This window comes from Ictalurus punctatus, chromosome 25 (assembly GCF_001660625.3).
Source record: "Ictalurus punctatus breed USDA103 chromosome 25, Coco_2.0, whole genome shotgun sequence".
Lineage (NCBI taxonomy): Eukaryota > Metazoa > Chordata > Actinopteri > Siluriformes > Ictaluridae > Ictalurus > Ictalurus punctatus.
Genome location: NC_030440.2, coordinates 2,612,654 through 2,627,805, shown reverse-complemented (window position 1 = coordinate 2,627,805; position 15,152 = coordinate 2,612,654). Strand labels below are relative to the sequence as shown.

Below are 15,152 nucleotides of genomic sequence, written 5' to 3'. Positions count from 1 at the left end.
TGCTTGTGTTACTCGACCTTAGTGCAGCTTTTGATACTGTAGATCATACTATTCTCCTTGATAGATTAGAAAATGTTGTTGGCATTAAGGGAACAGTCCTCTCCTGGCTCAGGTCTTATCTGACCGATCGTTATCAGTTTGTAGATGTAAACGGCGACTTCTCCACGCATACCGAGGTTAAATTTGGTGTTCCACAAGGTTCTGTTTTAGGCCTACTACTTTTTACTTTATATATGCTACCTGTAGGTCAAATTATTCGTAAACATGGAATTACCTTCCACTGTTATGCGGATGATACACAGCTGTATGTTTCAGCGAAGCCAGACAGCAGCTTAGTAAAGTTGAGGAATGTGTAAAGGACATTAGACGTAGGATGTTAACTAACTTCCTTTTACTCAATTCTGATAAGACAGAAGTACTTGTATTAGGACCACATGTAGCTAGAAGTAATCTTTCTGATCACATGGTTACTCTGGATGGACTTTCTGTTTCATCATGTGTAGCAGTAAAAGACCTTGGTGTGATTATTGACTCCAGTCTATCATTTGGTGCTCATGTAGATAATATTACTAGGATAGTCTTCTTTCATCTTAGAAAAATTTCTAAGATAAGAAATATATCGTCACTACATGATGCAGAAATATTAGTTCATGCATTCATCACCTCTAGACTAGATTACTGTAATGCCTTACTGTCTGGATGTTCCAGTAGGAGCATAAACAAACTCCAGTTAGTCCAGAATACAGCTACTAGAGTCCTCACTAGAACCAGAAGATATGACCACATCACCCCGATCTTGTCCACACTGCATTGGCTCCCAGTGAAATCTCACACTGATTATAAAATACTATTATTAACTTATAAAGCACTGAATGGTCTCGTGCCACAGTATCTGAGTGAATTTGTGGTCTTTTATGATCTGCCATGCCTACTTCCATCAAAAGGTGCAGACTCAAAAATGACTCTGATCTTCATAGTGAGGATAAATTCAACACACTCATAACTTTATAGTATAATCACTCCGCAGGCTTTGTTCGGATAGTTGGTGTGTTGGACTTCAGTTAGTCTGATGGAGTCGGCTGTCATTCAGTTAGTTAGTTTGATGGAGGCGGGTATCGTTTAGGTAGTTAGTCTGATTATTCAGTTAGTTGGTTAGTCTGATGGAATCAGTTATTGTTTGTGTAGTTAGTCTGTGTCTGTGTGTGAGCCTCAGTGCTAACCACTGACCGCCATACATTAGACTGACAGTAACTATGCATTAGGTCAGGAAACTGACAGTAGTGTTTCTGACAGCAGTGGAGGATGGTGGGTTTTAAAATAGGAAAAGTACAGGTGTCTATGCTTGAAGTGTGTGTGTGTGTATGTGTCCTGTTTGATATGTTTCATCATTTGGTGTTGCCTCTTGCTTAATTCTCAATCTGACTAAGAGCCTGAAATGAAAATCAGGCTAAATTAGTAGTGTCTGCTCAGTCTAGCTCAGTTTCACTGACAGCTGCTTAGTTACAGAACTTTATGCTTCCAATTTATTCACATTATTTTGCTTTTTACAATGATAAAATAAGTTCTAGTAGTTGTGTAAAACAACATTTTACCCCAAATATATAGGATTCAGTTACTCACTGACTGCTGCAGTCTCTAGCACATTGTGAGTCTGACTGAGTGTTGGGTGATAAGAGCTTTAAGGTAGGTTTGTATGTGTTGTCGCGACGGGCAGAGATCCGGCGCACACAAGAGGGAAAACGCTCCTTCTCCAACTGCCGCACCGGCACGACGTGGGCAGCTTCCTGCCGAACATTCCGCCAGACGGAAGGACCGCCGCGGCATGGTGGGACTGACGCGACTCCGGCCAGCGATTGGCGGATCCAACGGGGAAGTCCCACCACTCAGGCGACAGCGGAGGAGGATAAAAGGGCGCGCTTCCGGCCGGGAAGCGGAAGAGAATATCGTAGCGTCAAGACGGACTCCGAGGCACAAGCGCGGACGAGACCGCCGGATAGTGAGAGTCGCACACACGGAGGACGCCGGCCCGGGAAAACCCCCGCCCCGCCTCGGGAATCCCGCCTCCGCCACGAGTAGACTCCGCCAGCCGTCACGCCTCCACAAAACCCCGCACTCATCCACTTATAACCCATTCACCTCACCCTAGCCACAATAAACCACCGCTTGCAAACATCCTTCTGTCTCCTGTGGGTCTGTACGCCGCCCTTCCCCGGGCTAATTCCTCACAACTGGTGGAGGATGCAGGCGTAGTACAGACCCGCCTACCACACAAAAAAAAAAAAAAAAAAAGGAACCCCACAAAATGGACCACACCCTGCAACACCGTGCAGGCCGTGACACAGCAGCTCGCCACACAGACACTGATCGCCATGAGGACTGAGACCCCCGCCGCCTCCATGCCTCTCCCCGACGCAACCAGCGAGATCTGCCGCCTACTACCCCCCCTTGGCCCCGAAGAGGACCTCGAGGCGTACTTCGAGACCTTCGAGAGTATCGCCCGCCGGGAGGGGTGGGACTGTGACGACTGGCCCCGTGCCCTTGGTCCCCTGCTCACGGGAGAGGCCCGAACAGCCTACTATGCCCTCGAGCCGGAGGAGGCCACGGACCACCTGGCGATGAAGGAGGGAGTCCTGGCGTGGTGTGGCCGAACCCCTGGCCAGGCAGCTACGGAATTCCATCGTTGGGTTTATTGATCAGGTGCCCGACCACGTTGCCAGATGAACGCCCTCATCCGGATCACCAAACGATGGCTCCGACCGGATCGGCATACCGCCTCGGAGGTGGCGGAGAAGGTGGCCACCTCAGAAGGTAAGACCCCCCAAACTACTAACCCTCTGTCTTCTGTGGAGCAGAAGGAGGACGACCGGCTGAAGCACTGCTGGGCCCAGGTACGGGTGATAGAGGGGGTTGTCCAGAGCCCAGACCTGAGGCTCCCCACATCGTACTTCCTCGTCCGAGGGGGGCTCCTGTACCAACGGGCCTGCTGCCGCGGGGAGCAGGTGGACCTACTGGTGGTGCCCCGAGACAAGACAGCCATCTTATTACACCTAGCCCACACCCATCCCCTCGGCGGCCACTTGGGGGCCCGAAATACCCTGGAGAAACTGCGGGACCGCTTTGTGTGGCCCGGGATGGACGCGGCGGTCCGGGCCTTTTGCCAACAGTGCCCGCAGTGCCAACGCACGGCCTCGCGGAGGCCCCCACCGGCGCCCCTGATACCCCTGCCCATTATCGGCGTCCCGTTTGAGCGAGTGGGCATGGATCTCGTGGGGCCCCTACCCGAGTCTGCCCGGGGCCATGAATACATCCTGGTCCTGGTCGACTACGCCACTCGGTACCCTGAGGCGGTGCCGCTCCGCAAGGCCACCTCGCAAAACATCGCCAGGGAGCTGGTACTCCTCTTCAGTCGAGTGGGGATTCCCAAGGACGTGTTGACCGACCAAGGTACGCCTTTTGTCTCGAAGCTAATGGCAGATTTGTGTCGTATGTTACAGGTGAAGCACCTCCGGACGTCTGTCTACCACCCCCAAACCGACGGGCTTGTTGAAAGGTTCAATCAGACCCTCAAGCGGATGCTGCGCCGGGTGGTGGACGAGGAGGGGAGGAACTGGGACCTCCTCCTCCCCTACGTACTCTTCGCCGTTCAGGAGTGCCCCCAGGCGTCCACGGGCTTCACGCCCTTCGAGCTCCTGTTCGGGCGGCGGCCGCGGGGTTTGTTGGATGTAGCCCGCGAAGCCTGGGAGGAGCAACCATCCCCCTTCCGCTCCGTCATCGAGTACGTGCAGGACATGCAAGCAAGGATTGACAGGGTGGGCCCCATCGTCCGGGAGCACATGCTGGCGGCGCAGGAGGAGCAGAAGAAGGTATACAACCGCCCCGCACAGCCCCGGGAATTCCAGCCGGGGGACCGGGTCCTCCTGTTAGTGCCCAGCTGCGCCTGCAAGTTCCTCGCCCGGTGGCAAGGTCCATACACTGTCCTCGAGCGCCGGGGCCCAGTCAACTACCACCTACAGCAGCCCGGTAAGCCGAAGGACGAGAAGCTATACCATGTAAACCTGCTGAAAAAGTGGGTGGAACCAACCCCGGTGGTGTCGGCGTTCGCAGCTCAGGACTCGGACCGGGGCAAGGGTACCTTGGTCGGCTTCGGGGAGGACCTCACCCCCGCCCAAAGACCGGAGCTTACCGAGCTGATTGACCAGTTTGCAGATGTGTTTTCGGCTTCCCCGGGAATGACTCAGCTGGTCCAGCATGAAATCAAGACATCCGAAGCCGGATGGAAGCATGAGGCTATGCAATGACTTCCGGAGGCTGAACCAGGTGTCGGAGTTTGACAGCTACCCCCTCCCCAGAGTGGACAACCTGATCGAGAGGCTGGGGAGAGCCCGATTCATATCGACCCTGGACCTCACCAAAGGCTATTGGCAAGTGGCGCTCGCACCGGAGGCAAGGCCCAAGACAGCCTTTAGCACGGCCACCGGCCACTGGCAGTACCGGGTTCTCCCCTTTGGGCTGCATGGGGCGCCCGCCACGTTCCAGCGGCTAATGGACATCCTCCTGCGACCCCACCGACAGTTTGCCGCGGCCTACCTGGACGACGTGGTCATACACTCCTCCACCTGGGCTGACCACCTGTTCCACCTCAGGGAGGTCCTGAAAGCCCTCCGGGAGGCCGGCCTGACGGCGAACCCAAAGAAATGCCACCTAGGGCTGACGGAAGCCCAGTACCTGGGATACTGCATCGGACGGGGAATGCTGAAGCCCCAACAAAAAAAGATCGAGGCTGTGAAGGACTACCCACGTCCGACATCGAAAAAACAGGTACATGCCTTCTTGGGATTGGCGGGCTACTACCGCAGGTTCGTGCCTAACTTTTCTGCTGTAGCCTCTCCCCTCTCAGACCTTACAAAGAAGGGCCAACCAGACCAGGTGAGGTTGACAGCCGATGCAGAAAGGGCCTTCCAGGCCCTAAAAGAGGCCCTCACCAGCGCGCCGATACTCCGCAACCCGGACTTTGACCTCCCGTTCACTGTACATACTGATGCTTCCGAGACCGGGCTGGGCGCCGTCCTCTCCCAGACCTTCGACGGGGAAGAACACCCAGTCCTCTACATCAGCCGGAAGCTGTCCCCGGCCGAGAGGAAGTATGCGGCGGTCGAGCGGGAGGCACTAGCAATAAAATGGGCCATCGAGGAGCTGAGATACTATCTGGCGGGCAGGCACTTCGTCCTCATAACAGACCACGCCCCCCTGCAGTGGATGGCCAAGGCGAAGGACACCAACACCCGGGTAACCCGCTGGTTCCTCGCCTTACAAGACTTCTCCTTTCAGGTTAAGCACCGGGCGGGGGCCCAGCATGGTAACGCGGATGGGCTCTCACGACGAGACGCCCTCTGGGCCCACCACCGAGCGGCAGTAGGCTCGGAGCTGAGGGGGGGGTACTGTCGCGACGGGCAGAGATCCGGCGCACACAAGAGGGAAAACGCTCCTTCATCAACTGCCGCACCGGCACGACGTGGGCAGCTTCCTGCCGAACATTCCGCCAGCCGGAAGGACTGCCGCGGCAGGGTGGGACTGACGCGTCTCCGGCCAGCGATTGGCGGATCCAACGGGGAAGTCCCACCACTCAGGCGACAGCGGAGGAGGATAAAAGGGCGCGCTTCCGGCCGGGAAGCGGAAGAGAATATCGTAGCGTCAAGACGGACTCCGAGGCACAAGCGCGGACGAGACCGCCGGATAGTGAGAGTCGCACACACGGAGGACGCCGGCCCGGGAAAACCCCCGCCCCGCCTCGGGAATCCCACCTCCGCCACGAGTAGACTCCGCCGGCCGTCACGCCTCCACAAAACCCCGCACTCATCCACTTATAACCCATTCACCTCACCCTAGCCACAATAAACCACCGCTTGCAAACATCCTTCTGTCTCCTGTGGGTCTGTACGCCGCCCTTCCCCGGGCTAATTCCTCACAGTGTGTATGTATGTGTTAATCAAGGAGAACAATAGGGAGAGAAACATGAACAGAGATCACTGACTGAAGGTGCTTTCCAATCAGAAGGAAGCTGCTACATAGCCACCTTCTCTGAAGGCACCTGCCTCACTAGGCAGCTTTATAACATCAGCAGGAACCTCAGCAGGCAGCATGTTCAGGAGAGCCTTCAGATTCACCTCACATCATCACCTTTAGCACACTGAGCATGTGACACTTTGTAACGGATATCTGCACAGTGATGCAGAGGCAGAGTCTGTTCCATTCCGTGTTTTAATTAACGGAAGAAAAAAAGAGAGAGATAAAGAGAATGAGACGAGCAGGAGGCGGAAATGAGCGGGACGTGGAACTGAGAGCCAGGTGGGAATGGCGGAACCGATGGTGTGCGTTTGCCAGGGACCATGCAATGCTTTACTGTGGATTATAATCTGGTGGATATTGATTCCGGAGGCTGGCGAACACTTCGGGAATATCCTGCCAAGGTGAATCAACGAGTGAGCAGAGCTTTGAGGGTTCGGAGGCACATCACGGGTTTGAGATCCTTTCTTTAATACTTTTGTGGAGAACCAGTATGCTTAAATCGTTGGATGTTACTGTCTGTAAATAACTCCGAGTGTTAAGCGGAATCTGACGGCAGGTTTCCCGTGCTTTCAAGTTCACGAACTCCCGTAAGCCTAAATCACCGCCACTGAAGTGCCGCTTTTAAAGTGAACAACTTTTTTGTTTTGGTTAAGAATTATTTTGGGGTTAAATGTGTTTTTTTCTGCTTTTTGTGTGAGCAAATTTTCTTGTATGAATAGAGGCTTGTTTCCTTATGGGTTCGTCTATTAATGAAACGATCTGTATTTTCTTACGTTTATTGCATAAATAATAATGACCTTATTTTGTAAGAATTGAGTAGCCTACTGATGTTTTCTTGTTCTGAGTGATGTCCAAATTATAAATTATAAGTGACGGTTAATTTGAACCGTCTGGCGCCCAATCCCCATAAGTAAGGTACCACGCTACAACTTGTTTCTTTATTATTGTTCACTAATGCAAATGATCCAAGAGTTTATCTGTCCAAGCAGAAACCACAACATTACAGTGTCTTTACAAACTACTGCAGAGGAGCAACAACAACAAGAGTGTTTGGTGAAGTGATTTGCAGAAACCTGAGAGAACCCATCCTGCAAGTAGTGTACATTAAAACTGCTAGAGATTTGGCAGATCAGATGAGATCAGACATGCCAGAGTTTAACGGTAACAGATCAAACCTTGAGAAACATATCCTGAAATGTCTGGCAGAGGAGGAGAACTTTGAGAAGTACATGGAGTACATTCATCATCCCCAAAAGCACTTCGAGCACTTCATTACAGAGAAGGTTAATAAGTACATTACTGAAAATAACACCACAGTTCTGAACCTTTTTAAAGGAAATCTAAAACACAAAGAGCAGGGAGTGTTAAATGCTGTTCACATTGCAGCTGAAAAGGTGAAGAACAGCTGTGGTGATGCAGACATGTGGCTGATAAGTTTTACCAGTTCCCTAAAAGATGAACTGAGCTTAAAAGAAATAACCTTCACTGATCACAAAGAAATTACAGACTGTGATTTTCTACAGCAGGTTGTTTTGTTAGTGAAGGTCTCACTGAAATGATGTCAGAGCTCCACAAAAGCTTTAACAGTGTAAAAGACATTGAAATGGAGAAGTTCAGGAAGAAACCAGATGAGATTTTGATTGAACACCTCTCTCGATACTGCTGGGTTCAGTGTCCATTCTGTAAAGCCATCTGTACCAACACAGATGATCATGATGGAGATCACAGCATCCCCTTCCACAGAGTAGATGGTATCACTGGAATGCCTTACAGAGGTACAGCAAATTTCCCCAATGATTTATGCACAACACTTGTGCAAAGTAATCAGTCTTTCCACCCACATCATAAACCAGAGAAGTCAGTACCTTACAAATCATACAGAGCGGCAGGAGGAAAATATGCAACCTGGAGCATCACCCCTGATAATTCACAGCACGCATACTGGAAATGGTTTGTGTGCAGATTCCAGAAAGACCTGGAGAAGCACTATAAATAAACATTTCAGGGTTATGGTGAGATCCCCTGGGAATGGAGAAAGTTCACTAAAGAACGGGCTATTGACAGTTTAGATGAATATATCTGATGGATTACTCTTCTAAACATAAATAAAGATCAGCCTGTATTAGTGACAACAGAAATGATAAATATTAGGAAACTTTCATTAGATTATATTTAGAATAATCACTATACACACACACACACACACACACACACACACACACACACACACACACACACACACTGTTAACCTTTTCTCTCTTTTTTTCCAATTTCATGACATTTTTCAATTAAGGTGTTCTTGTTTACAGTTCAAGGCTGTAATAATAAACATTACAACATATTTTATGTCTTTGTGCTTCAATATTTAAGAAGTGTCTCATTTGTCTATGGAGGAATATGTTAAGTTTCTACGTAGAACTCTTACAGGAAGCTAAGCACTAAAAAACTTTATTAAAAACTAAACACCCAAAACTGTATACGGTACCGTAATGAAGACGGCGTGGCGCGGGGACGTAATGATGTGTGCTGTTAATCGATCTATGTTCTATGACATGTAAAACGGGAACATGAGAGCAATATTCTAAAAGTGACTCATGTAAACACCTTAATCACAATAGTATACGTCTTATTCAGAATAAGGTCGATAATTTGATTACTGCTGTCCGTGTAAACGTAGTCTGTGTCCAGGAAATGTTTGGGGACCATTTGGGAGTACCGATTGATTATACACCCACATAGCCACCCCTAGTTGTTTATAGGTAGCAACCATTGCTGAGAAATTGAAAATAAAAATAAATGGTAAATCATTATTTAGCAGCATATTTCAAATGACAAAAAATGAACAGATGTCTAAAAGCAGCTGTTGAACTACAACAATAAATGTTTGTGTAAAACAACTGGGGTTTTTTTGTTTGTTTGTTTGTTTGTTTGTTTGTTTGTTTTCTGTTTTGCTTTTTTACAAATTGAGACAAATTGTTTATCTTTTGTTCAAAGTTGGTTCTAGTAAACCTTGAGATAAATGTGTTCCAGTCTGAGTCAAGTAACCTGATGAAATTTTTGGCCTTCTGTCTTGCCTCAATGTCTTTGTTCATGAGACTCTTACCTATCTTAGTCTTGCTGACTTTCTTGAGGGTGTATCCAGCAGTCCAACAAGGTTTTTTTTCTGTTCAATAGCTGCCTTTAGACTTGCCATTATCTATAAATTTGGACTAAAGTTTTGAATTCCCTTATCACACATTCTTGTCTATGGTAATCATACATACTACAGATGTGGTTGTTGGAGAGCAGCAGTTTAATTTTTTCAAGACATGTACTTGGGTAAAACCAAATTGAACGTACTGAACAGAATTAGGCAGTTCCATTTTAGTCTGAAAAGTACAGGAGTAAAATTTGTGCATTTTCTTGCAAAGAAATTCAGGGCAAATAGACAATATGACCATGATCCAACTCTTTGGCACTAATTTAACTCATAGTGCAAAAATATTAGCATATCTGTAACAAAGGAACTTAAAAGGCCATGATGCCATCTCTGTAGTGCAAATGAACACATTTGGTGCAAAGTTTTAAAATTACTGCAACTTTCCATTGCATAAAAACTGAAAAGGCCACTATGAGAATATGCATCAAAAATGAAAAGAAAAATTTTAATATTTAGCAGTACATTTTAGCTCTTAACATTAGCACTTTTGCTGTCAGAACATTAACATTTAGTATGTCAGAACAAGAGCTAATTTTACCTCTATTGTTCTAATATTTGCTCTGCCTGAGTACTTTGTTTTTCTTAGTCTGTATAGAATTGGATATGAATTTTTTTACATCCGTCCATGATCTTTTTTTTAGGTTTGGTTCAGATGCAAGACATCAATCACACTCTTTTTTGACTGGTATCCTACTGAGAGTCAAGTATTTGCTCAAGTACCGCCTCTTTTTCTTCTTCACTCCATGTTTTTTTTTTTCTTGTTTTGTGGTGGATCATTATTTGGATCTGCAGAAATAAAGCATACAACTGTTTAAGTAAGTCCAGGTGTCAGACAGATTTAAACAGAACACACAGCACATAGTCATAATACAAAATAAGTCCTGTGTCATATTGACACGAAAATACATAATAATATAATCAAGGATAGCAATTGATCAGCTTATTCAAAGAGGTAATTAAATGAATACAAGGTAATTAAATGATTACCTTCATCATAGGTATTTGATAGCAGTTCATAATATAAGAGGGTACATGATATAAGAGAATTTCCTTTCACCAAGTCTCTTGAAACTATAATTAACTGACAAAAGTACAAAGAAAATATATTCAGTGTTTTCGCTGACCAACTTAATTGTGTTTTGTAAATATAAACAAATTTAGAATTTAATGATTTCAACACACTCAAAAAAGTTGGGAAAGCTAAATAAGACTGAAAAGTTGATAGAATATTTCTTTTCTTTGTACTCTTGTCAGTTAATTTAAGTTTGAAGAGATTTGACAAATCAGATTTTTGTTTTTATTGCATTCTAGAGAAAAATCCAAATTTTTACGGAAATTCGGTTAGTATGTAGTTAATATGTGTGGTTACTGGAATTTTATGGTTTAAAAAAGTTCAGTATGCAAACTATAATTTGTATTGACTTGGTTTCCCTGATAGCTCTTGGCTAATGTGACACCAAGGCATAGAATACACAGCTCTAGCTATAGAACAAGTGCAAAAACACAAATTTTTACCACAGATCAGCTTACTCTGGCTAAAAAAGATGACTCGCCCATTCTGAACACATATAAGATGTAATGTCCTGTATAAAATATAATTCCAGATTGATCTATATTCAAATTTAGACCTATTGAGGCATTAAATGAGCAAAATGTAATTTCAGGGGAAAAAGTTTTTAGGACCCATAGAGCATAAGGGCACATCAGAGCATTAAAACATACCTCTAAATGTGGATTCTGGGGAAGCTGTATTCTTTTTTGTTCTTCTGTCCTTTTCTCTGTCATCTATAAAATATTGAATTAGAAACAATCTAGTTTAAAATAGCAGTTTGCTGAATTAGAATCACTAAAAATATCTTTAATAGGAACACATGTACACCTCACATTTATACAGTTATCCAATTGTTAATCACATGGCAGCAGCACAGTGCATAAAATCATGCAGATACAGTTCAAGAGCTTCAGTTAATGTTCACATCAAACACCAGAATGAGTTAAAAAGCGTCATCTCTGTGACTTTAACCATAGCATGGTTGTTGGTACCAAATTTTCTGATTTGAGTATTTCAGAATCTAGAGTTCACACAGAATCGTGTGGAAAACAAAAAACATTGCATAAGCAACAGTTCTGTTGGTGGAAACGCCGTGTTGATGAGAGAGGTCAGAGGAAAATGACCAGAAAAGCATCTCAGCTTGTCCAGAACCTGAAACATTGAGGTGGATGAACTACAACAACAGTAGACTACATCAGGTTCCACACCTGTCAGACAAGGAATCTGGGGCTATCAGGGGCACAGACTCACCCAAACTGGACAATTGAAGATTAGAGAAAAAATCACTGGTCTTTTTCCTTTCTTCAACTGCGCAGTTTGGGGGGGGGGGTCTGTGCCCCCAACAGCCTCAGACTCCTGTTCTTGTCTGACAGGTGTGGAACCTGATGTAGTCTACTGCTGATGTAGCTCATCCACCTCAATGTTTGATGTGTTGTGCATTATGAGATGCTTTTCTGCTCCCAACAGTTGTAAACAGTCATTGAGTTACTACAGATTTCCTGTCAGCTCAAACCAGTCTGCTCATTCTCCTCTGATCTCTCTCATCAACATGGTGTTTCAGCGTGTAGGCCCTCTGCTGACAGGATGTTTTTTGGTTTTCGCACCATTCTGTGTAAACTCTAGAGACTGCCATGTGTGAAAATCCCATGAGATCAGCAGTTTCTGAAAAACTCAAACCAGACCAGCACCAACAAACATGCCATGGTTAAAGTCACAGAAATCAGACTTTTCTCCATTCTGGTGTTTGATATGAACATTAACTGTAACTCTTGACCTGTATCTGCATAATTTTATGCACTGTGCTGCTGGCACTGATTAGATAACTGCATACATGAACAGGTGTTGCTATTTAAGTGGACAATGATTGTATATTATAAGCTGACTGTGTATAAGAAACTATTCCAGGCCCTTTTAATGAATGATAAACAGACAAAATTATTTTACAACATACCATTATCTGACTCACTATCTGGAACAGGGGAAGTACAGTGGTGGTGGCGTCCTCGCTTTTTTTGCACACTTGACCCTAACTGCGCCTCTGGAATACAAAGAGACATTTCATCATTTGCAAATGTACAAATGTTAAATAGGAGGTTTAAAACTGCATGCTGCGACTACAATTCCTAACATACCACTGTCAACATCTGCATCATTTCCACTTTTCCACTACCAGGAGGTACAGCATCATTGGGCCCAGCCATACAGCTGAGGTCTAATTATTGTAAGACAGCATAAGAAACAATAACTGCACTGATGTCAGTCATCATACATTTGATGATTTTACATAAAAAATTTTGGAGATCATGTTTGATCATTGTTAAAACATACCATTCTCTTCAACATCGCTATATTCCTGGGATTCTGGTGCTAATCTGCTATCCATGGTGAAGAGATGCAAATCTTTATAATTTAACTGCTGTCGGATTTTACTATTTAACAAGGTGTCCATTTCCAATGAGTGCTTAAGACCAGGATTTTTATTTATTTATTTTTTTAACTCCAGTCTTTGAAGCCAACCATCCTGTAGACTTTCAGGTTTTTGCTACTCCTAACATATCAGTTCCAGCTTATGGGCTCATTATCAAACATTAGAGAGAGGAATAGTTGGTATATATTGTAACCTTATTTTTGACAGGTCTAGGTCAAAGGTCAAAAAGATACATATTATTACTCTCTATGTAGAGGTCAAAGGTCAATATCATTATCAATCGTATTTATTGTGTCAGGTCCAGGTCAAAAAAGGTCATCACCAACAAATAATCGACATCTCAATATTGATAAAAATAATCGGGATTATCATTTTAGCCATAATCGTGCAGCCTTAGAACACTCTGCAGCCTACAACAAAAAAGTGCATCGACAAGAGTGTAAAAAAGTGGATGGACCCACAACTAATGAATAATTGTCCTAGGCATATGCGTACTTCTTTAACGGCCCTTCTTACATCTTTCTCTGACACTTTAAAATGCTTCCACACTGCCAACATGTTTACTGCAATTAAAGCTTCGTGCGGCTCACTCTGGTTGCTAGGCTATTTGGTCGCGTCATCAAACACGTCATTGTTCGTTCAAATTTATTCAGCCTTTTCACTTATTCGGCCGAACACCGAAAATGCTTTTTTTTTGCTATTTTAATTTTTAAAGTACAGTTTCTCCTTTGAATGGAGTTTGCTTAATGCCCTGTTCATAGGAATTAATTGATGCATGGCTTCACTGGAAGTCGGTGAGTGTGTGGAAGGGTGGGTTTGACTGAAAACTGAAAATTAATTTCATACACATTAGTGCAAATCCACTAATTATTATTTTATATAAAAAGGACAATCTCCTCCCATCCCATGTAAAATCCAGCTTTTTTGTATCATTTTCATGTTAAAGTCCATCACTGACTAATTTTGGATTGTTTAACTGGATAATTGTTTGGATTCAATTTTAATCTTATTAATGTGCAAATACCATGAAATACTAAATTAAATCAGAGAACTTCATTCTTTTGTCATAGTTGATTTAGCTGCAAAGCAAACCCATTAGTATACAAAGAGGTGAATGCTAGCAGTGTTGTTTCTCACCATTTCCTAGAGAGGGAGAGTGGCACAGGTTTCTGAAAACTGACTGGAGACCATGAGAGACATTTATTTGTCAGTTGCTAAATTCATCGGCCTACCTCAAAAAAAGATGACTGAGACGAGTCCCACTGTTCTCTTAAGAGAACGAGAGAAGAGGTAAGCTAAGCTAACTTGTTTTTAAACTTAGAATGTTTAAATTTTGATGTAATTTGGTTGGTTTTATTGGGAAAAGCCATGCTTCTTATTACATGCTTTCTCTGTAGCCTAGTCATTTCTGTCACTGGAGTCATTTCTGCTCATCTTAACATCCCACAAGCAGTAGATCTAAGCAGCTGTATTACTTTAGCGTGTAATCTATCTTCAAAAATCACAGGGTTTTTTCTCAGTCAATCCTATACGACAGGATACTGTTATGACACAGAACATCTTAGTTCTCTCATTCACAAACGCTATGTAGTAAATGTAAGCGCTCATCTCTGCTTTTCTTTAATACAACATCATATTGAATTTTTATCTAAATTTAGCATTTTAATTGAAGACATCTTTATTTCAGACTGTAGTTTTGCATAAATTTGTTACGCCACGGCGAATTCGCAGCCACCGTGCCGGCGCGGACTACATATCCCAGCTACACCCGCGCTCAAGTTCGCCGGAATACTGAGTGCAAACACCTGTGCACCGCCCAAGGTTATATAAGACCTTGGTAACAGCAACGTGGCGCGAAGTAACACTAAGGTTTTCTCAAACGCTTGCAAGTTATCACGCTCACCACTACTAGTTGGATTTACAAGGGTTAAGAACTAAAGCCTCGTTGACGACTACAATTCACGGATGATTTGGATTACGTTGTTTGCCTCGGACTGTGCGCTTTGCCCTTCACGCTTCGCTCGAGTGTCTGTCAGCGCTCGGCCCGCACTTGCCTCCCACCTGGTAACGTAACAGTTTACTTCGTCTATCATGGAGGCAGCGGGCGGCCTGGATTGGGCACACGTTAGTCAGGAACAAGGTCAATTGATAAGCGCGCAACGCGAGCAGATTGAACGCCTCACGAAACAATTGGAGCGTCTCCGAGGGGCAACCCGTGGCCCCCGCTGCTGCCGGCTTTCTTCCCGCTTCTCCCCGCACGCATGCTCTAACTGCGCACGCCGCACTCGCACCCGCCCATGCCGACACCAGAGCGCTATGCCGGGGACCCCGAACGATGTAAGGGTTTCATGCTGCAGTGCAATTTATTCTTTGAAAACAATATAGAGATGCCAGAGGATGAAAGTTCC

The 15,152-nt window shown here is 45.1% G+C and overlaps 1 protein-coding gene and 1 long non-coding RNA gene across 2 annotated transcripts in view; both read right to left on the bottom strand.

Annotated features, from left to right (window-relative positions):
• The window catches only part of LOC128629146 (GTPase IMAP family member 4-like), a 37,628-nt gene that overhangs the window by 14,678 nt on the left and 7,798 nt on the right, over positions 1–15,152 (bottom strand). The window lies entirely within an intron of this gene.
• Positions 9,419–14,638, bottom strand: LOC124626297 (uncharacterized). Its single transcript, XR_008393443.1, has 5 exons — positions 12,645–14,638; positions 12,449–12,528; positions 12,268–12,354; positions 10,988–11,050; positions 9,419–10,051 (listed from the first exon to the last, which is right to left on the bottom strand). It is a non-coding gene; the product is annotated as an uncharacterized LOC124626297 (long non-coding RNA).